Source organism: Coturnix japonica, chromosome 4, assembly GCF_001577835.2.
Source record: "Coturnix japonica isolate 7356 chromosome 4, Coturnix japonica 2.1, whole genome shotgun sequence".
NCBI lineage: Eukaryota > Metazoa > Chordata > Aves > Galliformes > Phasianidae > Coturnix > Coturnix japonica.
Genome location: NC_029519.1, coordinates 39,209,867 through 39,235,769, shown reverse-complemented (window position 1 = coordinate 39,235,769; position 25,903 = coordinate 39,209,867). Strand labels below are relative to the sequence as shown.

The window sequence follows — 25,903 nt, the reverse complement described above, 5'->3', positions numbered from 1 at the left end:
AGCTCACTTAGCATCTTACAGGCGTTTCTGGTCTGTTCTTAATAACTCTCAGTTTAGTTGTGGGAATACTGAAATAGGCGGAGAGAAATGGTAGCTAGGTGTTTTGTTTTAATGAAAGATGTAACTCCACTGGAAGTAGTTGGTCACATATAGCATCGGTGCTTTGGAGCCACTGTTTTTCTGTTGGAGGCTAAAAACAGTCTCGTGCTGCCATCTGCTGTTGTCACACGGAGAGGCTCATACAGTTACAGGTCTCTATCTGTGCTATAGTATTGAATGTTCTAAGCAGTGTTTAAACAAGGAGAAAGCACACCGTTTTTGAACAAGTACAGGTCATTTTGTTTTCAGAAGTAGAAGAGTATTTCAGTCCTCGTCCACTGTCTGATTTAATAGTGATGTAAAAATGGCAATTATATGCTAACTGTACTTTCTACTTGTGCCGACGCTTGTGAGAAAGGATTTACTGGGTTTGACGCTAAAACAGAATATCAGCTGGAAGTCCATTCAGGTTTCTGTCCAAAATGTGCCTGCACACTTGATACTCCGGAAAGCTCTAACTCTCCTGAGTGTCAGTATATAAGAAATAAAATATCTTGCTCTCTCTAAATTCAATGTACATAATTTTTATTTTTTATTTTTAATTAAATATCTCTACATATATACATAATTACAGCTATTAAAAATATATTGAATGCTGTATCAGGTTTTTTGTTTTGTTTTTAATTTGCATGCCTAGCAAAATTGATTTTCTTGAAAATAAACAATAATATACTTACTATAAATATTAGGTAGAACTGGGGGAAAGATAAGAATTTAAGGGGAAAAAAAAGTCCCTCCTGAACACATCACACACAGGTGGGCTGGGCTGTTTCTGAAGAACTGTGGTGTAGTTATGATAAACAAGAATAAGTATTTTATTTTGTTTTTTTATCTGGGAATAGTAATATTAGAAGGGACTGGTAAGGTCTTAGCTAAAACACTGTATATAGTTTAAAGAAAAGGAGATGACTCTAGAAAAAAATGCGTAGGAACACTTCACAGATGACCAGGTAAATGGAGACTGGGACATGAAGAAGCTGACATATTCAGTCAAGCAAAGGAAAAACTGAGGGTTTATAAGAGAACTGTATGCTGAACACCTGGGATGGAGAAATAACCATAATTTTTTAAGATGGAAATTAAAAGAGACTCTGAACTGCTAATACAATTTCTATAACAACCTTCTAATACAAAGGCATTATATATATATAAAATAGAAATTAACAGTGTTTTTAAAATAAGTTTCGTTTGTTTTTCTTTACTGACAGTAAAGATGCAAATACAGTGGTCCCAGTGATCACTTTAGGCCTGCTTTTCTGCCCTCCTTTGCAAACCATTAAATGGCAGAGGAAAATGTCTTTTGGGAGCCAGAAGTGCAGCTGGAGAAGAGGGGAACTGTCAGTGCAGTTTTACATAGCCGGATTCTCACCTCCAGACCAAGGTAAGATTGTTTATTTAATCACATACCTGTGTTCCTGATCTCTTTCTACTGAAATGAACTCTTCGGTCCTTCAGTGAATTTTTTTGAGGCTGGATAGAATTAGTGCTTGGAAATATAGTGGTGTTCTAAAATATCCTACAATATCAGTTCAGCACAGTTGAGCACATCGTACTTTTGTTTCATATTCAACTTTGCATCTTTGAGACAATAACTTGAGTCTTAATTTTGAGCTGTTCTAATGCTGCCGTTTCCCCTCCTCACCTCTCACCCTTTCTGGTGATTCTCATAGACAGTTTCAGGCCCATCTAACAGAAAACATAATTTTGGAGCTGCAAAGTACATGACAAGACAAATTTAAGAGGATCCTTGAATACATTGATTACTACAGCTACATTACTGGAATGATCTGGATCACATCAAGAAATTCACTTATATACAAAAATATAGTGTATGCAGAAAATTTCCACAAGGTGGAGATGGAATAATATTTCATAACAAGGTTTGCTTAGTACAGAACATAGTTTGTACTCCTTTATAAAGGTTATGGTGGTATAGATATTTCATTGTATAGTTCAAGGATTCAAATAAATTATTCACAAAACACAGTATGTTTTCACAGTGATGGATGGTACAATACAGACATACAGATATAATTGCTTGAATAATCTAACTCTGCAGATTATTAGGCTCAGGTTCTGAGAGAGTTTGGTTCAATATTTTCCTTTTGTTTGCTTTAAATCCTATATTACCTTTTGTTTGTTTAAATTTTGTTACCCTGGAATTAAGCTCTAACATTTTAATTTTCTAATTATGGATAAGTATGTTGCTTTACAGACACAAAAGTTCATCTTGTAGCGCTGAATCCAAATAAGAACTTTTATTCTGCTTTTGCAGAATAATATGAGAGAAAATTAAATTCAAATTAATAATACATGTAAATCATAACTAAGGAAGTTATGAACTATATTATTTCTTTTAAATATTCATGGTATTAATGAGCATGATTAATATTTGGGTAGTACTCTTATTTTGGAAGGGACACAAAAGATTTCAGAGTGACTCCACTTGCTTGTCTGAAAGAGGTTTCTATTTATTAAGGAGATAGATAAGCATTGTTGTGATCAAGAGCTATGTATAATTATAAATGAAGTAGAAAAATCACAGCATCAGGACCAGAGACAATAATATATTAGTAACAGTATATAATTTTTAATAGCAAAAAGGTGCATTCCTATACTTTCTTAGCAATTAGTCCTCATAGTGGAGGTTGATTGTTGGTGGCAGAGTACCTTCATTATCAGTAAGACGTAAAAACATTGATTAAAACTATTTAATTGCATGCATTAGTCAATACTTTGATTAGCTCTTAGCATTTCCATTACCACAATTGGTTCATTAACTTTGATACAGCAGAAGTGTGCAATTTAGTTGTAAACAAGAAAGTAATAACAGGATAGTTTGTTCACCACAGGACAATTCTCAAAAGCAATCAAGTCTCATGAATCACATTATTCAACCTTTTCTCTTAAAGGTCCACTTTACATTATGATATCAAACATATCAAGATATTACAATGTAAGTTGTAGATGTGCTTCTGTGGTGGGGACACATGCTGTCCCATCAGTGAAATAGGAAATAGTCAAATCCTTCTAAGAAATATATTTTGTGATATTCTGTTCAAAGTTGCTTAAAGCAGTTTCCAAGGATTTTTTAAATTGTTTTCAGCAGAGCAAATGAAAGATGGTTAAAATGAAATATGAAATGTTCTAAGAAAAACTGATCATACATAGAGTATTTCACTTCTGGTTTAGAATTTAGTATTCTGCATAAATTACTTATTTATAAGTTTTTTGGTTTTTTTTCTTATCAAGAACGAGAGTATGATTTTCTTCTTTTGTATAGAAGCAGTAACCACAACATAGCTCATAAAGCAGAGACAGTGGAGCATTAACTCAGAATTTCAACTACCAGGAAACATCAGAGATATATATTTTTGCTATGAATTTGTTCCTTCATTGAAGGACATTTTGGAGTGTGATTGCAAGTCAGCAAAACTAACCTTAGGTAAATCTCAATTCTTCTGTTCTTACAGCAGGAGATCCAGCAGCTTGGTGTTTAGGCTAAGACAAAGAAAAAAAAAACCAGTAAGAGTTTGTGAGCTTACCTTGACCTTGTTTTCCCTCTCTGTATGTTAGATTTGGCATGTTCTCTTATCAGAAGAAAAGTCAGTGAGATTGCAAAGTCCCACTGCTCAGATCAAACTTGAAAGTGAAGTTTTCAAACTCTAAATGAAGACACGGATCCATGTCTTATCCAGTGTTTTTGGAACTTCTCTTGCAAAAGGTTTGAGTGACATGAAGTGGTAGAACTTGAATGGAACACGCATTACAATCAATAGATATAGGGCTACTTTCTAAGGATTTTAAGTTTTAAGATTGGAAGGAGGTGCTGAATTCTAGAGTATAGGGAGGAGTCCTGGGGAGGATCTCTTACAATTTGGGGTGTTTCGTAATAAACTTTCTCAAGGGTTGAGGAATAAACAGCTGTGTTCTGTTTATGATCTTGGACTTGAATAAATATCAGAAATGTTCTCTATATTTTGAGGTATCTGCAATGAAAGTATCATCATGGCTATGGCTCTCTCTCATATTCTTGCCTGGATTCAACAGAAACTGTGGGAGAAATGCTTTGTGCTGTAGAAAGCTGGATAAGTGGCTTTGTGGCTCTGACAATCACAATTTTGTCCCCTAGCCCTCCTCCCCTTCTTTTTTCTTTTAAATATGCTGCTAGTCCTTCTCTTCAACATCAGTCGTAATCTAGTTCCACGTTCTTTCCCACTTCTTCACTACTACTATTCATGACTGCATTGGGATCCCAAATCATTCCTCTCACTTCCAACATTTACCACATCACCAACATGATGCTGGCTCCCTTGGTCCATCCCAGCATTCTTGGGAGGTCCCAAGTCCAAGACTGCCTACATTCTTTGGTTAGATATTATGACCTTCTTTTGGGTGGGAATGCTAGTAGCTTCCAATGAGCTGACTGGTGTCACCTGCTAGTCCACTGCCAGTAACAACCTATTGTGCAGCAAGCCAAAATAACATATGTTCAATTGCTGCCAAGACCTGCCTGATCTTCTGCCTGCTTGCAAATGCCTACAGGCTGACTTGGAAAGCCTGTATTAGGCTGTTCTGCAAAAGGTGGCTTTTTTCTGCCCAATCAGACAATTTGAAATGAATTCTTTGCTGTATGTCAGTGTGCTAAGGATTTATATTGAATCACTTTCTTTCGGGAGCCAGGGTGCAACGCTGTTCACTTCCTGAATTTCAGAGTGCTTCAGGCAATGGATTCCTACCTCTGCCAAGAGTGGCACCTTCTGGCATATGCAACAGTAGAATTTCAAGTACTTTAATGAAGAGTGTCAGCAGATATCTCAAGCATCTCCCAGAGCAGAGTTAGACAAATGCTGCTCTACATTTATCCTGTTTCGGATGCCAGTTTACATAAATAAATAAGAAATACTGTAATAGGAACCTAGTGTAAAAAGACCCGTGTGTAACTTCTCATGGCTTGACCTATGAGCTATCAAATTTTAGCAGAAAGAGAGTAAAATGAGAGTCCTAAGTTTAATGCAAGGGCATGGACACTGAATTATTAGCTAAACTCTAAGGAAACAAAAATACAGCTATCACTGAAATTGTTCACTTGAAGTTAGAAGTCACTGCAGAAAAAGAAGGGGAGGAAAAAAATGCCTTTGAGGGGTCTGAGAAAAATTTCATCAGAGAAGCCATTAACATTCATGATATAGCTATAGGTTAAAACATTACCCAGCATATTTATCGTGTTTCGTATATGCAGAAAGAAAAAAACAATGAAATTGTACCTAATAAAAATATCTGAGGGCTGATAGAAAACAAAATAAAAGTACAACCAAACTCCATGGCAGTTACCCATCCCAAACAACAGCGAGAGCAAAATGGAGCAAGAATTTAAAAGAATTTTGTAAAGGGTTATTTTGGACACGAATTTGTAAATCACTCTTATGTTTAGCTTTCCTTTATCCACAGTTCCTTTTAAAATGCTGCAGACTTTAACTGTACCAGCTTCTGAAAGCTTTAAGTCCTTCTGTCATACCTTACTTGGCATAGTGCCTCTTGCACAGAAGACGACTTATGCAAAAAGCTAAGCAGTGAGTCTTCCACTACACAAAAAAGAAAATGGAAGAGATGCAGTGGTTGCTGATGAGACAGAAGGACTTGCTGTTCTTGGTGGATGCCTTATATGGACTTGTTCCCAGGTTTAACTATTTTTTAATGCAAGAAATTCTTCTGGGAAAGTCAGTGGAGAACTTTACTTCTCATTTTTCACTGAAAGATTGGTTCAAAGTTGCCACAAGATGTCATTGTGGGTCTGATGAGATAAATACCATTAGGGCTCTAAAATACCGAATACCAAAAGAAAAGAAAAGAAAACATAGCTAATTTCCTATTTTGTAAACCCATCTTCAATAAAAACATAAGCAATTACTTTACTGTATATTCAAAAATACATTGGAAAAATTTTCTCTGGTCACTTTGGAACATAAATAATTTAGATACACAAGTTCTTCCTAGCAGTACTTCAGCACTGTTAGCCTTCTGTAAGGCATCTGTAGCCAGATTAAAACTGTTTGGGATGAGGTGAAACATGCTTATGTGAGAAAAGCTGACAAGTAAATAAAGCATTCTAAGAAACAAAATGTGGAATTCAGTGAAATTCTGGAAATGATTAGGAGTTTAAAATCATTATTTTCACAAAATCTTGAATCTTAGCCCTTCTAGAAGGAATCCTGCACTTGGAAGAATAACATTTCTTTTATATTGAACACAGAAAGCAGAGACTTGCATTCCTTGTAAATATGAGGGTGTAATAAAATTATAGGTTTATAGGGTAGGGATTCATGCTAAATGTTGAATCACTGAAGCACCTAGAAAATGGCATTAAGTAAGGCATCAGCATGTTGCAGAGTATGGTACACTGTTCCATGACTCAGAAAGGTACTTATTCAGAGGTTCACAGTTACTTGTTAGCTCTTTCTGGGTGTTAGTGTTCTCCAAAGTATATGAAGATCATGGTTGAGGCTTGCAAAGCTGTTAATAATGGATTGAAAAAAAAGATATTTATGCATTTCTTGGGCATAAATGTAGCACATTTGTTTTGAAAAGGAATATCTTCTGCAAGAACTGATGATTCTTATGTGTGACAGATCTCACTTTCCTAGTTTAGCTTGTAATAAAGTAACAAAAAATAAAAATAAAAATAAAATAAAAATCAGGAAGAATGTGAGAAAGCTGTAGCCATGGGGCACTTCAAATTTACACCTGGAATGGAAAATACAGAAATATGCTTATAGGAACAAAAAGTATTTGTTGAATGTTTTTCTTTATTAACTTTAAAAATTTTGCTTATACGCATTTTAGGGTCCAGAGGAAATATCAATTCTTACTTATTTTATTATTTTGTTCACATGTTTTTGTCTAATTTCTTCAACAGAATGTTTGTATTTCAACAGGGGTAAGGCTGAGATCTTAGAGCCCAAACTTAGGTAAGGTTTGAACTAGATAATAAGCATTCATAAATGTATGTAGGTTCAAGACATATTAGGTAGAAGCATAATGAGTCCTCAGAAGACAGTAGTAATTTTATGGAAAATTATTCAGTAAAAATATCTGAGAAAACTGTAGGGGAAAGAACGTTCAAACAAAAACATCAAAGAGTCTGTTGTCATGGTAGGAACCCCTGTTGCTGTGATGATGAGATACAGGATGGTGGTAGAAACTGATGTTTTGCCAGCTGAGACATTTAAAGCAGTGGTACTGAAAGAATTGCTCCGATGACAGGCTGCTTTCCTGTTGTGCAGAAACTGCTCCTGTCCTCCAACTATGAATTAGTAACCTTGTTTGAAAAATATACTAGTAGTGAAATAGTTCTATGCATAAATTATAACTTGCCCAAGTAGAGCAATAATTGCTGTCAGGATTTTAACACATGACGCTGCTCTCCATTCTGTTTCAGCTGTTTTCTGCTAGGGGTACGAAACAGTATAAAGCTGTTTCTCTTTATTTGATTTAGGGCAAAGTTGATTCAGAGATCAAAAAGGTTTTTTCAACTCAGAGACATTTNTTTGATTTAGGGCAAAGTTGATTCAGAGATCAAAAAGATTTTTAAAAGACAGATCGATTTGTGTCTGGCTCATTGGTTTGCTCTGTTTCGTTTTCACCCTCCTCTTCTGAACTCATCAGTCTCAGTCTTTCTCATGTTTATGTGCTTTTGTAATAGAAATGATGGCTGATTCAAGGTCAGAATTTTAGGCCGGATAGCTTTATTTAAAACTATACAAGCAACACCAGGTGTTCTCTGTGGAAACAACTTTCCAGTGGAAACCCCATTGCGCAGAAATATAATGTCATCACTGTGCTTTGTGCTTTCTACCAAAATCACAGCATCTCTCCTCTGGGTAAAAAACATCAGCAACAGTCTTGTGTGATCTGTTGTGTAAATTTAATCTGTAATGTTCATACAGCATTCATATGTTTGTGTAAATATGCAGAGCACAGGCATGCTGGTTTGAAATTAACTGGCGTGAAAAAAAAAATCCCAATACATAACCATGGGAATCGTGGATAAATAATTAAAAGCTTAATATTTAACAAATGCTTTTCCCCCCAGTTTATCAGTTGCAGTAGCAATTGCAAATTGCAATAATAATAACATAAGCTATTGTGTTTGTTATTTGAGAGTAACATAGCTTCAAAAAATTAATTAATTAATTAAAATTAATTGATATACATAAGTGCTATTTTCAACCATCAAGTATCCAAAGAGGCATCAATTTCGGTTTTAACTTCAGTTTTCATTGATTCCAGTGCAGAATTTTAGTTTCTTACATTCCATTTGGTGAAGAATCTGTAGTGAGTAGAAAGGGATTTTTTTTTTTTTGGTTTTAATTTATTAGCTTTCAAATCAGTGAAGACATCGCTTGAATGGATTTGTTGTTGCATGTTAGTGTTGACACTTTTAATTTTGCCCGGAATGCATGGATGGTGTGCATTCTCAGCAAAATTACAGTGTGTCAGAAAAGTAAAATTAAGGAGAATCAATGTCTGTTGAGTTTAATGTGAAGACTTCAACTTTAAAGAGCTAAAGGCTTCAGTAATTTCATTTCTTATGCATGTCATATCACAGTAGAAAAAGAAGTGCAGCCTATAACATCATTCTGTAAGGATTCAGGAGAGTAGCACATGGTAAGAAGCAGGTGGGCAGTGCATTGAAATGCCATCAGAAATCTATGCTGAATGAATGATAGAGCTTTTAAGAAGCAGTAGTTGCAGGAACAGTTTCTGTTACTGGTCTGCATAAGGATCAAACATTACTTCAACTCAAATATGGCCCATCTTCATAGGCATTTAAATGAATGGAAGCTACTTTTCTGATTAGCTGAGTATACATCAGCACTCACTTTACGTCCCTTTGAGGTTAAAATTCCATTTAGCAAGCATAGCCAATGTGTGGGACTTCAGAGACAGCAACATTGCTGACATATAACTTTCTAAAAATATTAGTGATTGCTGTTCTTCAAAAAGATACTGAAAAACACAGCATTATGATGCTTTAAGCAATCAAGTTGCAAGTGTAAAATATGCAGAGCAGCACAACACCAGGCATATAATTCTAAACCACTAGTCTTGCTTACAGAACGCCATAATATATTTTGTCTGTCTGGGCTTTTATTGGATTCAATTTATTCAGCTAACTGCTTGTACACAGACCAAGACTTGAGCCTATCAATAAATATCACACAGTTTACTGTCTGTAGAATAAGTATATTGTATGGCTTTCCTTTTCTTAACCATCCCCTCTGTTTCCTGTTTAACTGTTTGTGTGTATAGCAACTGACTAAACCAGGCTCCATTCTCTTGTAAGTATCAGCGTGCTGCAATAGTAAGAAAGGAAAACAGTCTGATCTTTCTAAGAAATGACTCTATATATTTATTCCATGAAAATGACACTGGAATATTTTGAAGTTAGTTGTGTGACTGTAACTGGTGATTGTCATGTTACCATCATAAGAGCAGAAAATCTAGGCATATAGTAGACAGATATGATCTAAGAATCTGCTACCATGCTGATAACCAAGGCCATATGAAATTTTTCAAATATGTATATACACTTTTGCTCATTCTCCTCCCTCCCCAAAGAATCTATTTTATTGAAGTACTATTACATTTACACACAAAAAAAAAAAAAAAATAAAATCTATTATTTTTCTATTACACTTTAAATAAAAATGAAAATGGAAAAAATATAACTACAAATATAAAGAATTTTTAAAAAAAAATCAACATAAAATTAAACACTGGCCTGAAGAGAAGGCAACTTTTGCTCCATCCACTCTTTTTTTTTACTATTGTTATTTTATTTAATAAATATAAATATAATATATATATATTATATATATAAATATTAAGATCCTAGAAGCAATTACCTACATTTTATCTTGAATTTCTACTTGATCAGTGAAATGGGCAGCCAGCTTTTTGCACAGCAGTGTCTTATGCCAGGTGTCTGTTTGCCAGGACTGCTTAATACTGTTTGAACAAAGCTGGGTTTGTTTTCTTGCCAGCAGCTGAGCCAATGAGTTGTAATGAGGGGAATTTGCATCATCTGTTCCACAGAAAACACAGCAGAGTGACTCAGAACAGGTTATAAATGTGCAGCATTTGCCTCATGAATTTTTAAGGGAAAGACCTTACATTTTCAGTAAAAATTTGTTATTTCTTATCAATAAAACTTCATGGCCAGCTTAGCTGGTCAGCAAGAAACTGTTCATTGCTGCATGATACATGCTAAGTGAGAATACATAAAGCTTGGGGAACTGCTGTTTTCTAGGAAAGTAGCCAGACTGGTATAGCTGCCAATGGCAAAGCCATCCACATCCTAGTTGCATAGCACTCTGCTTGGATCAGGACAATACTAACTCTATCAAGTCATATAAAAAAGTAGAGCAGTGACTTAGGAAGGCATAAGCGTGAACAATTCCTCTTGTTGAGCTGACAGTGAGAATGGCCAAGCACCATGCTCTAACACTTCTTCCTTATCAAGCTTCAGATTTGGTACTGCATGCAGCTATAGCCAGATGGTAAATATTTTCTTCCGGTAGAGCTCATTTGGGTTAAATGCGTCTGTAACTGACAACAGTTAATTGAAAACAGCTTGGGATGCCCCAAAATACTCCTAACTACTTTAATGTGGTTTAAAAATTCTGTAATGGTGCAGTCTGGTATGTATGGAAAGTGTAGGGCAGGTCAAAGAAAATTAGTAGATATCTTAGGGATGGGTGCAGAGAAAAATGTTCTTGAATGCTCAGATCTTATGAGATGAACAGAGCAGTCTTCAACGGATTTCATCTGAGTATCCAGGAGAGCCTCTCAGGCATCAAGCTGGCACAAGTGATAAGAGATGAAGCAAGGCTTCCATAACCCCCACATATGACAAGAGGAATAAGGTGAACTTTCCAACTTGATACAATCACTCATGGTATGCTGTTTTCTTACACACTCCTTACAGTGACTTGTTCTGGAAGATGAACATGATTCTTATTTTCTGTGTGTATAAAAATCATGTTATACTTTTGTTAATTGTCTGCTCTTCTTTCTGGCCTTGTCATATCTTGAAAACTTCATGCTCAACAAGCAATTGCACCACGGACATACACCTTTGAACATTTATTTTCCTGTTGTCTGTTTTTTGTTATTGTTGGGTTTTTTTCCCTGTGATTCTTAAGATTCTCTATTTTTGCTTTTCTGATGCTGAATAAGTGAAACATAAGCTTTTTTTTTGTTTTTTTTTTTTTTTTTGTAGCTAATTCTAAGCTAAAACAGATACATCTGATTTATAACCCACCTGAATATTGTCTGTAATGTTCACACTAAAATGGTTTTGCAGCAGCAAATTTTCAAGAGGGATATAAAGAACTGGCTGCTGTACTGTAGTAAATTGGTTTTGGATGATGTTGGGTCTACTGTATTTTAGGGATAGTGGTGCTTTGATACCTCTCTTCTATTAGACTCTGGGCTATTACTGCTGACATTGGCGTACAGTATAAAAACTGTAATAATATAGAGTTTGTTAATGGTATTTTTTACTGTGTTTATACAGTTTTATAAATTTAGAGATTTTCAGTGGATCCACATTGACCAGAAAGCACACCACTGCAGTTGTTTTTTCTTAGAAAATAAAGAGAAAATGAATAATCTTTCTAATATAATCCTTTTGGATAAGTCCTTTTACCACTTTTATCAATTACAGTCTTCTATAATTAGATTAGAAGAGATATCCTCATAACAGCTGTACCCTGAGATTATTTTGATTGTTATTGTTTTCAGTTTTTCTCAGAAACAGTTTTCTATGGTTTTATTTTGAGGAGGACAAAAATTCTGTTTGAAATATGGTTTTCATTGCCATGTGCAAAGGTACACTGATATAAAGGAAAGCCTTATAAGATAAAGTGGTTTGCAGACATGCTTTTCTGAAGAAATATGAAATTTACAGAGGGATTTTGGGAAACCATGCTAAAGAGGAGGATGGTGCTTTTATGGTTTCTTTACTAGGAGAGTGGTTAGGCCCTGGAACAGGCTGCCCAGGAAGGTTGTGGATGCCCCGTCCCTGGAGGTGTTCAAGGCTAGGTTGGACAGGGCCCTGGGCAACCTGATCTAGTAAAGGTGTATGTTTGGTGGCCTTGTCAGGCAGGTGGGATGGAGCTTCATGATCCTTGAGGTTCCTTCCAACCCAGGTTATTCTGTGATTCTGTGGTGCCATTTCACAATAAAGAATATGTTTGACTACAAGAAATACCTATTCCTTTCCCCCCGACTCTTTATGAAAGTTTGCTCTTGAGTTGGAGTGTCCAAATCTATTTTCTATTATTCCCCATACACAGCTGACAAAGAAGATGAGAGGGAAAGGGAAACTCTTTTCTCTGCAGTAACATTTAGGCTGACGCCTAGCACAGCCAGGCAAGCCTTTGTTCTAGCATGGTGGGTACCAGCACCCTTGCCTGGAAAACACTGTGTGGTCTAGAAGTTCAACTCTCTGAGTACTGCTCTGTCTCAGTGGCATTTTCTGACAATTAATTCCTCGAGAAAGCACTGTTTTCTAAACATAAGAATTTTATATCCTCCCATGTATATAAATCTCAGGTCGTAGAGCATGTCAGGCAGGTAAAATATTAATATTTAATTCAATTTTCTCACATGATATTTTACCAGCTACCAGATAGTCCAAGTCAGTCAGCTTTTTTTTTTTTGTCAAATAATGAGAACAATATATCTGGAATTTTTGACACTTAGAACACAATTTCATTTATTAGGGGAACTATTAGTTTAGCAATTCCCGCTGCCAGCATTGTGTTTTGAAGTGGAGCTTGTTAGGTTTTGTCAGTGGTGGACCTTAAACTATGTTTCAAAGAAGCAAAGCTGTTTGTGCCTTCTGGATGTGTGCTGGCTGCTTGTTTTTCAGTTTTGAACGGAAATTTATGCTTATGTAAAGAACATGGATGTCTTTCAACTCTGTGCTTTACCACAGCTTCAATTCTGAAAAGAAACATAGGTTTGTCCTTGTTTGGGTGTTTTTATTCATATGTTAGTAAAGAAAAGCCTTGAAAACACCCCAGAGAAACTTCAGAGAGCTTTGCAGAAATAACTGTTGCTAGGAAACCAGTCTTCTTTGTTTATCTTCAAAACTGCTAGAATGTTTTATGTTTGGCTTCAAAGAGAAACAAGAAGATGAGAGAAGAAATACTTGTATGCTTAAAATATTTCATGTGCTCTCCCCCTTTTTCCCAGCATGTGGACAGCAATGAGTTAATGATGTTTGGTGAGATTCAGAAGAATATATGGATAAATGATGTAAGAGGCTGAGCAGCATTAAAGCTCATGTGTCTGTGCATCAAATGAAGTTGGATATTTGGGAGCTTAATTTATGTAAATAACAGGAGATTGCAATACACTTATTGAAACATCCACTTCTTAATTATCTTGACGTGTAGTAACTCCGGAATTAAAATGAACCTGATTAGACTAACTTACCCCATTCTTGTCCAATATAACCAGACATCTGAGAACTGCATAATATCACTTAACACATTTTTTTAAACCTCTACCAAATATTATGTTAGGCAAGGAACAGCGCTCTCTGCTTCTGTTGTTAATGTTTTAAGCTACTGAAACTAAAATACATACGTGCTATATATAGTGCACACAGTCATTTGGATTCTTCTCTGCTTGTACAATTCCTTCATAATATCCCTGTCTAGAGGCAAAGACACATGGATAAGACTTTCAAAATCTACAGAAAGAACAGCTTTGTGTTCTCAAAATCACAAATTTAAGCATTCAAACTGCTACGGCTGTCAATGATTGTTTTTCAAGAGTAGATTATATCTCTAAAAGCAAAGCTAAATCTTTCATCTGCATTTATGTACCTGTATCCTGTAGCTGCATAAGTTGTTGCTGTATTCTGTGGGGCATAACATGTATTACACACCTATGTACTTCTATATACAAGCAGATATCTGCACACATTTACTGGTCAATTTTCCATCCTTGCCCCACAAGTTCACTCTTCAGAAGTCATCTAGATGTTTATACCTGTTTTAGGTGGTTTTATCCTGAAAACTGTAATTATCAGAATCATTTGAGCTGGAAGGGACCACTAAAGGTCATCTAGTTCAACTCTCCTGCAGTGTATAGGGACACATAGAACTAGATCAGGTTGCTCCAAGGCCAATGCAGCCTGATCTTGAGTGTCTTCAGGCACAGTGTATCTACCATCTCCCTGGACAACCTGTGCCAGTGCCTCATTATCCTTCTTATAAAAACCTTTTCCCTTATATCCCATCTAAATCTTTCCACTTTTAGTATGAAACCATTTCCTTTTGTCCTGTGACAAGAAATCCTGCAGAAGAGTCTGTCCTATAGCTGGAGGTGTCTTACAGCTCTATTTACTGAAAGGCCTGTATCAGGTGTCCCTGAAATCTTCTCCAGGCTGAACAGTCCCAGCTCTCTCAAAGTTCTCTTAAACTTGGGTAGCATCTCTATTTAGACTGGTACTTTTGCAATGAATTTCTGTAACAATTCATTAGATTCATTTTTAAAATTGTGTTTTACGTTGAATACATGGATTGAATCACTTTTGAGTACCTTTTGACAAGTACAAGCTCACACTAGAGGGAGAGGAAATATGCAATGATTTTGTTCATGTCCACTGTAGCTCATCTGTTGAGAATTGCTGATATCTCAGCATTAAAGACATCTGCATTTTTGGTAGAAGAAATCATGATTTATTTGCAATAATATTTTTTATTTACAATAGCAGGCTAAGAATTGGATATCTGGTGTTTGTTGTTTCTTTTTTTTTTTCACATAGCTCTGGTTGTTTGGCATGCTAAATTTTTTTTCAGACTTGCAAATATTCAAGCATTTAGAGGCATGCAGAGTAGAAGTTTAGCAGAGCAACCTATTTTCTCTTTAAATTATATTCTTTTTTTTTTTTTTAATTGGATAACATGTTTCTCAGAGCCATGACAGACCACTGAGTCATACCTCAGTGTAAACAGAGAAACTCGTGTTTGCAACTTCAATGCAAGTAAACAAATATTTGTACATTGTTATATTTATATTAAAGACATTTCCCCACTTCTGCTAGATTAAACGGTCTAAGACAGTGGCTTAAGATCAGTGGGAGAAGAGCATTGCCCATTTTGTTTTGGGCAATGCTGGAGATGGTTAATGGAGATGGTTAATTCAGAGTTGAGGAGTTCGTGTTGCCTGTTATGAGCCAGACATGATGATGTATAATTCTGAATCCAATGAGAGGAGGGGTTGCTGTTTCTGAGATCTAGGTAGGTATTCAGAAAAAGCAATATGATGTGCAGTATTTGGGGGATAAAACAAGCAGTAAAAGCCTTTTGTCTTATTGATGGTATATGATTTATTTCCTAAGTCAGTAAAATTTTGGAGCTATTGTTTGCCAGAGGGAACTTTTTCTTAATAACCATGTATCATTCTCATTAATATCAGCATGGCTGAAGTTGTCACCCCAGGAGAGAATCTTACTTTAATTCTGTTACTTGTAGTTCTAATGATTGTTCATGAGACTTTGAAAATAATTTTCCCTGCAATCTGTGTTGCTATGGATTTTTCTTGGGAACGATGGTTTATCTGTTGCATATCTCAGCAAATTCTTTCCTGCTATTTTAAATATTTAGGAAGAGGATGATTCTAATCTTTTTAGAATTATGAGGAATTGTGTCCTTGGTTTCCAAAGCATTACATTGTGTCTTAATTGAATTTAATGATCTTTGTACTTGTTTATATATAAGAGTTACTGGAATTAGGCTCTATTTTTATAGTGTGGAATTTTAAAGCGGTCTTTGTTTTGACTGACTTAGCAGGTATTCTGTCTGTGACAAAATTAGCAGCAGCAGAACTGAGGCACATATCTTCCAGCACTGTGTACACAAAATGTTCCATTTGCTGTATCATTTATAAACTACCACAATTCTAAAATCATTTAGTGAAAATTCAGAAGCAGCTAATAAGGCAGAATGTGGAAGAGCCCACCAAAGAACAACAATCATTAAAAACAATGTCTAAGCAGACTCTCAGTCAATCACTTCCTTCAAAACCCCTTCTGAAATGATCAAAACCATAGCTGAAAATAACTACATCAGAATATTCAGGTACAAAGTGTTTATGTGGCTACTATTAACATTTTATTATTACGTAACGTATTTTACATTGAATCCCTCTACCTTTAACATCCTAGTTTTTCTGCTCTAAGCTTCCAGCAAAATACAGTTCCTATAATATAAATCATAGAAAATTCTAGAAGAAAGCTAGAACATAGAAATGCAATATAGAATGTAAGTGGAAATGAGTTTTACTGTGACGTACTGGAAAAAGGAAAATAAGACTTGTGTATAGTCAGATGAATATTCCATATAATTAAGATATGTTATAATTGTGCTGTCATATTAATGCTCTTGGAAAATGTGACGGTCTGCACAAATTATTATTCTAGAATGCTGTTACTTTTGTAACTTCTTACCACTGTCATCTCACTTGTCTGTTTTGAGACTGGATAATCCACAATATGTATATATTATATTTATATATATATAACTTTTGCTTCAGATATACAAATATTTTCAAAGAATAAAGAAAAAAGATAGAGGGCTTATTGATCTGTGTTATCTAAACAAACTCTACAGCTCTCAACTTGTTGCAAGTCAACTGTAGACATGTAGGCAGACTTGTGTAGACTGTACATCAACTACACTATCTTTGGTTAACCTTAAGTAAAAAAAGTGGAGGGACAATGGCTACTTATGGCAATTAAAACAAATAGTAATATTATTTTTTATTACACAAAGTCAAGGGAAGATCTCTGGCTTTTCAAAACAATTGTGTCAAGCTGGCAACAGCAGGGGTATATGGGCTTTGGCTTGACTGATATACTTAAGACTGCACCAAGTCTGGTACAGAATATCAATAACTAGAAAAATGAGCACCAAGAAAGCTTTAGAAACTTAATAATGTTCTTATACTCTCAGGTGCATCAGCTGTTAAAAGTGTTTCAGCTTGCTGAGAGAATGTCCTGTGCTTGTGTGAAGCAGATAAATTATAATGGAGTTGGTAGGTAGTAAATGGAGTCCATTTTCTATTTTGTAGTGGTCTTCTTTCTTTTCCCCAAAGAATTTCCTTAATGATTGAAATTGCCTCTGCTTATTTTGCAGGAATTTAAGAACAAACAGTCTGTGATGTATTTAGTCTGCAAAATCAATTCAGTATGAAAAGCTTTTATCTTGGGATGTCTTTAAGTATTCTGAAGAGGCAAGATGCTTCGAAAACTTAGAGATTAAGAACTCTTTATGGAAACTTCCTACAGGAGAAAGATGTTTTTCAGCAGCAGACTAATCTGTGAGCTTGTGCAGGTTATTTATCTGTGCAACAAAAGAAAATAACAAATTCAAAGATTTCTTCCATAAGAGTTCCGTACGATCAACTTGTTTTGAAAGTTGCTGGTGTAATATCTTCCAGAGTAATAAATTTAATATAGAAAATTTCTCTTTAAGAGAATTAAACATCATGACACACTTACTTGGATGTGTTTTATTACATCAACTAGAATGAGAAATACAACCACTAATTTTATAGGTTTATTAGAATCAGCACAGGAGGTAACTTGAGAATGAATAATTTTTCTTAGGGAAAAAACACTGTATATTAAAGAGACAATCTTCTAAATCTGAAGTATAAATTAGCCATAAATACTAACAGGGAGATCAGTCACTGTGAAACAACTGAACGGAAATGTAAAATTTTCTGCCTTTTGTTAAGAAGCGTAGATGACGTATCTTTCCAACGATGCTTTTTATCTAAACAAAGGTTATTCGGATCAATAACGAGATAATCGTTTGAAAGTTGATACCCCGAATCATAGAAAAAGTGAGGCTAGACTGAATACTCCTATCAGTGCCATGAATCATGTATATAAATGTCAGGAAGTTTTTGCCTGTGGCTTGCATACATTTTCCATTTCATAATCATCTTCCATTGTGCTACACCAGAACTACTTTTGTTATCCTGAGTAGTATTTCCCTTACAATCAGCAGTACTAGAACTTATCTTATTTTTCAGTCAGCTTTATTTTTTTCAGTAGAAAAATTCCATTTCAGTATTTGGGGATATTATCAAGTAAAGGAAAAAAAAAAAAAGAAACTTTAGTAAGTAGAGAGTTTGAGCTGAACACAGTTGATGGCATTTTATTTTTGTTTGCTTTATATTAAAGAGAAATTCTCATTCTATTCCTGTTTTCTGTAGTGGTCAAATCTGAAAGCTTTCGGATGGATGCTGCCTTTTATCATAGATGCAATACTCCTAGAATATGTGGATTTGTTATTATTTAAGTACAGATATATAGTGTAACTTGATCGTATCTTGCAGTTAAATCCCAACTCTTCAGATTAAGAGCCTATCTAGAATTGTAGTGTTTATTTTTTAAAGGAATTTCCTACCCCTTGGACTCTAAAGAAAGGTTTTAAACTAAGCAAGTAATGTCTGGGCATTTCAGATATTTTTAAATATTTTTCTGACCCCATTCACATGAAGTCAGATATCCCTAAGTGCTCACTCTGACTTGAGCTGTGATTTTTAGGCTTTCAAACATCCTGCTGAAGTGAGAATGACTTAATACTCTTAGTTCACACCATGAATAAATCCTTAGCTTAACAGACCACAAGAGACCCAGCTAAGCTTGAGAGAATTAAAATTTTCAGCCTTCCTGCTGCAGAGCTGATGTCCAAGACTTGACTAAAGGACTGAAATTTGGTCTCCTTTAGAAGGATAAAACTGAGAATGGAGAGAAATTGAGATTTTTCCCATTTGTCAAGCAGACAATCAATCTACTTGATTCTTTTTTGTATATATACAAAATCTCTGGAGATTTCAAACTTCAATTCTGAACAGCTTCTTGAGGTAGTGATGATATGAAGCTCAGTTAGTTAGGTAACAACATAAAAGAGATATATAATAACATTTATCAAATCATCATAAACATAAATTTTGATTGAACTTTTCATAAATGTTGATCAAACCCCCCAAAAATAAATGATTATATTAAGACTTGCAACTGTCTGATAATTGTAATTGGATGGTCAGGATGGTCAAAGTAGCTGTCTTTAGAAGTGAAGTTCAGATTACCTTGATATTTACTTGCTAAATAAAGGACATCTACTAAATGGCAAACATTTTTGTTGCCAAGTATGATTTAGGAGTGAAGCAAACTCAGATAAAGAAGCTGAGCTGCAAAGCAAGTAAAGTTCTACTTTATTACTTGCTTAGCATTTCAATTTGTTTATCTGACTTAAGCCAGACTATTTCCACCCATTTATAACAAGTACTCTGAATTTAGATCACAAGAAATAATCTTGGTAGAACTGGGAATGTGGCGTAATTTTTTCTCTTTTTAAAAAATATGTTGGTTGGAACACAAATATGTGAAACTGGAGATCATTTTTTTATGCCTTCCATAGTCTGGCAAAGGGGTAATCTCATAAGAATACCCTAGCTGGCAGGTTCTGCCCAGAGGAGTAGCTAGATAGACTGGGAAGACTTCATTGCTTTGCTTTCCATTATTTATCCTGTAATAGCCATGTTGTTCTGAGACTGTCAAGGAAATAAAGCCAAGAAAATTAGCTTGGCTAGTTCTTAGGACTTGAATGGGAGAATGCCAGAGGAAATCATACTGTGAAGCATGATAATAGTGTCTGACAAAGAATTAATCTGGGTTTTCTGAAAATGAAGACATAACCTGAACTTCTCTTTCCCTGCTACATTAAGATTAGATGGGGGAAGAATACTTAAGATGAGAGACTGTTCAAACAATGATTTAGCAAAATCAATTGTCAAGTTTACTCATGACCTTTTGACCTTCAAACCAGAGTTCAGATTATGCCAAATGTAGTCTGAGGAAATGGTTACCCTAAGGATATACATTACATACAGTCCTTAGCTTTTGATGGTGTTTCATTTTTTTCATTTTAGGATGATTGATTATAATAATAATTTAGCAACCATTTCTATCTAGTCATACTAACAAATGGGAGGAAAGAAGTTGTGGAGCTTGAGGGTATGCAGCTAAACCAATGCATGTCTGCACTGGTCTGATATCAATGTCTGATATTGAATTATTTTTAGAGATAAAATTAGGAGAAGTATGTATCTAGTAGAAAACAAAAATAAATGGTGATTAATACAGAATTGTCAAATTTTATACTTCTTTTGCTATATTCTGGTTTGCTATATTCTCAGTTTCAAGCTGGCAGCCTTGAAACTTTGTTCTTTATCCCTCAATGATAGAATATAAAACCTGAAAAATATATATGTATTTTTAATTTAAATGGGATATATCCTAATTGCAATTTTAAAAACATATTCAAAGTAATACGTGCCATTTTCCAAAATCTTCATATACTGTGGCTTATTTTGAAAAATTGCTTATTTCTTCTTTTGTTGTTCTTTTGTTTTGAGAATAATGCTACAAAGCATTAGAAGAATGAATACTGACAGTCATATATTCTCGCAGAAACTAAGTGGAAAAAATGCATCTTTCTGAGTGCTTTATACTTTTGCTTACATTGCTGGATTTCTGAAGTCATTAAGTGGAATGACTACTCATATTAAAATCTGTTTTAATGCTCATGAGAGCTGATTCATTTCAATTTCTATACATGTAATTGTTTTGTGTTCTTTAGGCTTGATTCAGTCCTTCATCATGACACTTCTAGATGCAATGTTATCACCTTTATTGCAACTGGAAAGGCCAGTAACTTCTCAGATATGCAGCCCACATTTCTCCTAGAAGGTACATGTTGTCTGTGATATTCTAAAAACTTTGGGCCATTTCATAGTGCTAATGGCTTCTAATTTGGGGGGAAAATATACAAAATACCAAAAATCAAGCCAACAACAAAACAGAAAGTATTATTTTGTTTTTCTCAGGTATGTGATGGTGGAGCTCTTATTCTGTTTGGTAAAAATAGCTCAGTTATTCAAACACTGAGTTATCACTTTATTCACATTATCACTTTAATGCCTTTTCTCTATTTTTTTTTTCTCCTTCTTACTGAAACATTCATTTCCTTATTGTACTTCTTATTTATTCCACGTCCAATCTCTGTTTCTGTTATACTATTCCTGTGTTAGAAAGAAAAGGTAATTTCTGCAAATCTATTTGGCAGCCATCTCTTCATTACAAGCATGAGACTTCCAGACCCAGAGCAGTTGGAAGCCAGATAATGTGATCAAGGTAAAAAAAAAAAGTATTGATTGAAATCTGTGGTAATTCCATGCATGTACTTCTCAGATGGTCTATACTTCTCAAATTCTTGCTGTAATTCTTTCTGAAATATGCTAAATAAGGACTACCTCTTAATTATCTAGATATACTGATGACAGCTGACTGCCATAATCTCATACACATAACTCTTACCGTGAGAACTATGTATCAGTTTTAAAGGTAACTGCTTTCTGTAACCAAACATATGGTGCAGCATCTGCAAACTAATCTACACTGTAAGCATCTGTCAAGTGAGGACTTTCGCACCTGTTCTAAAGTCTTACTTTTTTGATATGCCAAGGCCTGTCTTTACTGCCAGCCCCTTTCACTTATTGCCGTGCTTCAGTGTGGTTTGTTAAAACAAATATTGATCTTAATTTTGGTAGATCTTGAAAATAATGAAAATGTGGAGTTCTTTCTCCTGTGACATTCTTCACTGAGAGATGGCAGAAAAAAGTAGTATAAGCACTGAACAATAAGGCTCTTTTTCCTTCTATTCAGAAGTTCTGTTTTGGAAGTTTAGTTAAATAGGAACAAGTAAAATTTTTTGGCTCTACAGTAAATCTTAATATATATGGTAGAAATGAACTACTAATAATGGAGCTCTACTTCAAATTTATGCAGCTTCATAGTTTACAACTGAAATTGCTCCAGTTAGAAATGTCCAATTTTAGGAAGCTGAGCAGTATACAGTCATATTTATTTTTAAGAAGAAAAGATCAATTAACAATCTTTAATTTAAAAATATTCTATTAGGAACTGCTCTTTCTCCCACTTAAATAATCTTTCAGGTTATAAGAAAAGAGGAGCATAATCTGTCAGTTGTCGATTTTCCTATCTGTAATACTAGTTTTGTGCTGATTTTTTTCCTTCCACCATCTTCCCTTGTACTCCTTGATGCATTTGCTGCCTACTCCATTCTAAAATTATTATTAGAACAAACCATTTTCATTGTAATATCTCTTAAAAGATCTTAAAGAATCAGGCAGCTTTGAGGGCTGGTGAAGATACAAGGTAAACTTATCACATTCCTAATCAAAGCACTTTTTTATTACCTAGTGTAAACTATGCCAATTTTGCATGGCGATGGAAGATCATTCTATGTAGAACTTCCTAAAGAAATAGTTTGGTTATTGGAGTGTGGTTTTATGCTTTGAGAACCTCGTAGAGTAGCTGACTTGAGAGTTTTAAAAACCACTTACAGACCTTAGAAGCCTATTTGAAAGGAGGTCAGAAATGCCAGATTTGAGCTCACTGGTAAGTTCAGCTGTAACGCTCTGTAACTGTGTGCTTATACGAATGCAGTGTACGCAGCCTACTGATATCCATTATTTACTAGAAAAGGTAGAAAGTACAAAGTATATCTGGGAGCTTCTCTACTATGTGGCAATGAATAGAAATTCCTCGATTTATTATTTTTGTCAGTAGTTAAGCCTGATCTTCACTAAGGATGCTTTGCAGCCAACACTGCATTTTAAAAGTAGATCAGCACCTATAAACAGCGTAAACTGAAAACTGTAGCAAGAAAATCTGTTTACAGTACAAAATGCTATTAACAGTTTCTGAAGTTACATTGTTTTATATCTTCACAGTTTTCTCATTTATTACAGTGAGAAACCTTGTGCTGAATGCGAGAATAAGACTAGAATGATTGATACCTCTGTTCTTTGATGTGAGATCGCAAAAGTGTTACGTTTTAGGTACAGCAGTTGGCTGCTTCTGACATCTGTAACTTCCTGGCTCTTCACCAGAGGAAATTGTTTTCAGTCGAAATGCTCAGCTGTTCTGAACCTAATCTACCTTGAGACTTAGTTATGAACATTGGTGATGTAAATACCATGCAGCCACCAGCTGTAAGTGGGATGTGAAAAACACTGATACAGAAATCATTGAGAGAGAGCAAAAGAAACACACGCAGATAGGAAAAAAATATAAATAAATAAATTCAAAACCTGCTGGCCATCCGTGAAATTTTCTTCCTGTTGTTCAGCTGATGTGCATCTGTATTGAGCTCAGTGCTTAAGGACATACAAGCAGATTCTGTACTTAAGCTTGAAGGCATTCTGAAGAACTTTTCAAGGCTATAAGATTAAAAATAATTTTCTGCAGGTAGAAGATAGAAAAATATGGAAGTGCTTCTGTTACAGGAGTTGAATATTTCTTCTAGATAGCAGTACTCAGTTTCTAGAGAAACCGTAATGATTATCCTTTTTATTTTCTTACTTGTTTGTAATGTGGTCAAGAAATCAAGCCTGGAGAGCAGCCTAAGTAGATAATAGATGACACTTGTATATTTCCAAATAATAGAAAATAGGGAGGGAACTCTATTTTGTTGCTGTTGTTTCCAGAACAAAAATGTTAATGAAGAGTATTTTCTTTGGGACTCTGCCAGTTTCAATAAATTATTGTTTGAATTTAGCTGCTGCCTGGAGATATTTGATAGCTCATAATATTTCAGCATTAAATAACACTTTAAAAATCTAACCAAGAAAGTAGTGTGGCGTTATCCCACAGCAAATGCGATGTGTTGATCTTCTAACTGCTGCTTGAATGCATTAACATTAATCTCTCTTGTTTCTTTCAGAAGTGGGGATCCTTTTAACAGGATACAAAGTCTGACTCTCATTCTGTAGCTTATCTGTAAAATTCAGATAATTAATATCACTTTACAGAACAATGCTGATCAGTACATAGGCTCATTCACTGTGTGTATTTACTGAGTTAATTCAGAGCTGAAAATGAAGTTTATGGCAAAATAAAACAGTTCTATATTTAGAAAGTAGAAGTCATCTCTTTTAATGAGCTGATAAAATTTTAACAAGTTTATGTCCCTTTAATTGTTTGTAGGATCTTAACAATGCCTACTTACATAGTTGTCAGAATGAAAATTACTGAACTAAATAATAAGTAAGGTAACAAATCTTAGATTAACATGAAAGGACAAACTCTGCTCTGTCCAAAGGCTAAAGGGTAACTTTTTTCCCCATCCTATTGAATGACATTGATATTTTACTGGAAAGGCTTTTATTGTCTTCATGAAGTTAAGCATTTGATATTCATAACTACCTGAAATAATCCCATCACTAAATAGAATCGGCACTTTCCTTCCAGATTCACATAGCTTGATGCAACACTTGTTTGTATTCAAAAATTATCATGAAATCATTTTTAAGTATTTTATTTTCTGGATGGTTTCCTAAGTTGCTCTGGCTAATCGCACAAAAGTGGTGTCTGGAATTCCCACTAGAAGCTACCCTCTATTAATAAAGAGATGAAAAATAGTCCTAAATGTCATGCTTTCTTTTTCCCTGGTACAGCTCAAACAATAGATAATACGGCATGAATCACATGAAAGACTGTTATGGAAGAATAAGTAGGTATGCTCTGCCAAACAAATCACAGTGGGCACTTCAAGCAAATTTAACAAGTAGGTGGAATAAATATGGTGCCATATCATCAATATTTGATGAGACCACAAGCCCTTACATACTACTTCATAAATTTTTAAGTGTGTGCAATTTTCCACTCCAATAATTTAAAATGAAAAATGTTTCACCTTTAGAGGAAATTAGTTAAAGCACTGAAAAAAAAACGTTGTAAAAATGATAAAAATAAAAAGATCTATTTGAATATAAAACCAATTAACAACATAACATTGTGAAGGGCTTGAAGTAGAAAAGTATATATGCAATTAAGAAGTGCAAATTCCCTTGACTCAACTAAGACTTCTGAAATTGCATTGATGTTTTAGGAAATGCTTCCCAGTGATAACAAAATGTATTTAAGTAGAAGTTCTGAAAATACTGAAAATACAGAGGTCCTGAAAATACAAAGCACTTTGAGACTTTCACCAATTTCATGGAATAGAATGCAGTGAAAAGCAAGCTGGAATGGCTGGCTGGTGACTCCAATATTGTGAGATTTTTATGTATTTCCAACCTCAACATTTACATTGGAAACAGACTGTGATATAAAAAGTTTATTCTCCTTGGTGGAAGTTATTTGTTTTATAAATTAATAAGTGAAGAGACTGTAATCACTTTCCATTTACTAATGCAATAAATTTTTATAAGAAAGAAATTAGATATTATATTGCAGATTTGATTTTTCTGTTTAAGAGAAAGTAAGGATTGTTTTAAGACAGGGAGCATCTTACATCTAGTAAAAGCTTACAAGTGATACTTTAAAATCCTGTCCCAATAAAATTTATTGCTTAGATTTTATTTTTTTGAAGGATAATTTTCCTGCTCTGTGGTAGAACTAATAATTAAAAGTTTGACATAGGTATGAAATATTCATTTAACTGTATCAACTAATGCAATGCAAGGATTGAGAAACAGCTCTGAAGTTTGTCTGAGTACATACTATTACATTAAAGTGCTAAATTGAGCTTTCATTTTCTGTCCAAACTACTGTCATGGTTTTATGATTTTTGGTTACTGGTATTCCATATCATAACATCATGTAATGCATTGGGTGTTA

The 25,903-nt window shown here is 34.7% G+C and overlaps 1 long non-coding RNA gene across 1 annotated transcript; it reads left to right on the top strand.

Moving 5' to 3' along the window:
- The first annotated feature begins 1,281 nt into the window (after positions 1–1,281).
- LOC107313334 lies at positions 1,282–25,903 on the top strand. Its single transcript, XR_001554942.2, has 3 exons — positions 1,282–1,480; positions 20,838–20,947; positions 21,324–25,903. It is a non-coding gene; the product is annotated as an uncharacterized LOC107313334 (long non-coding RNA).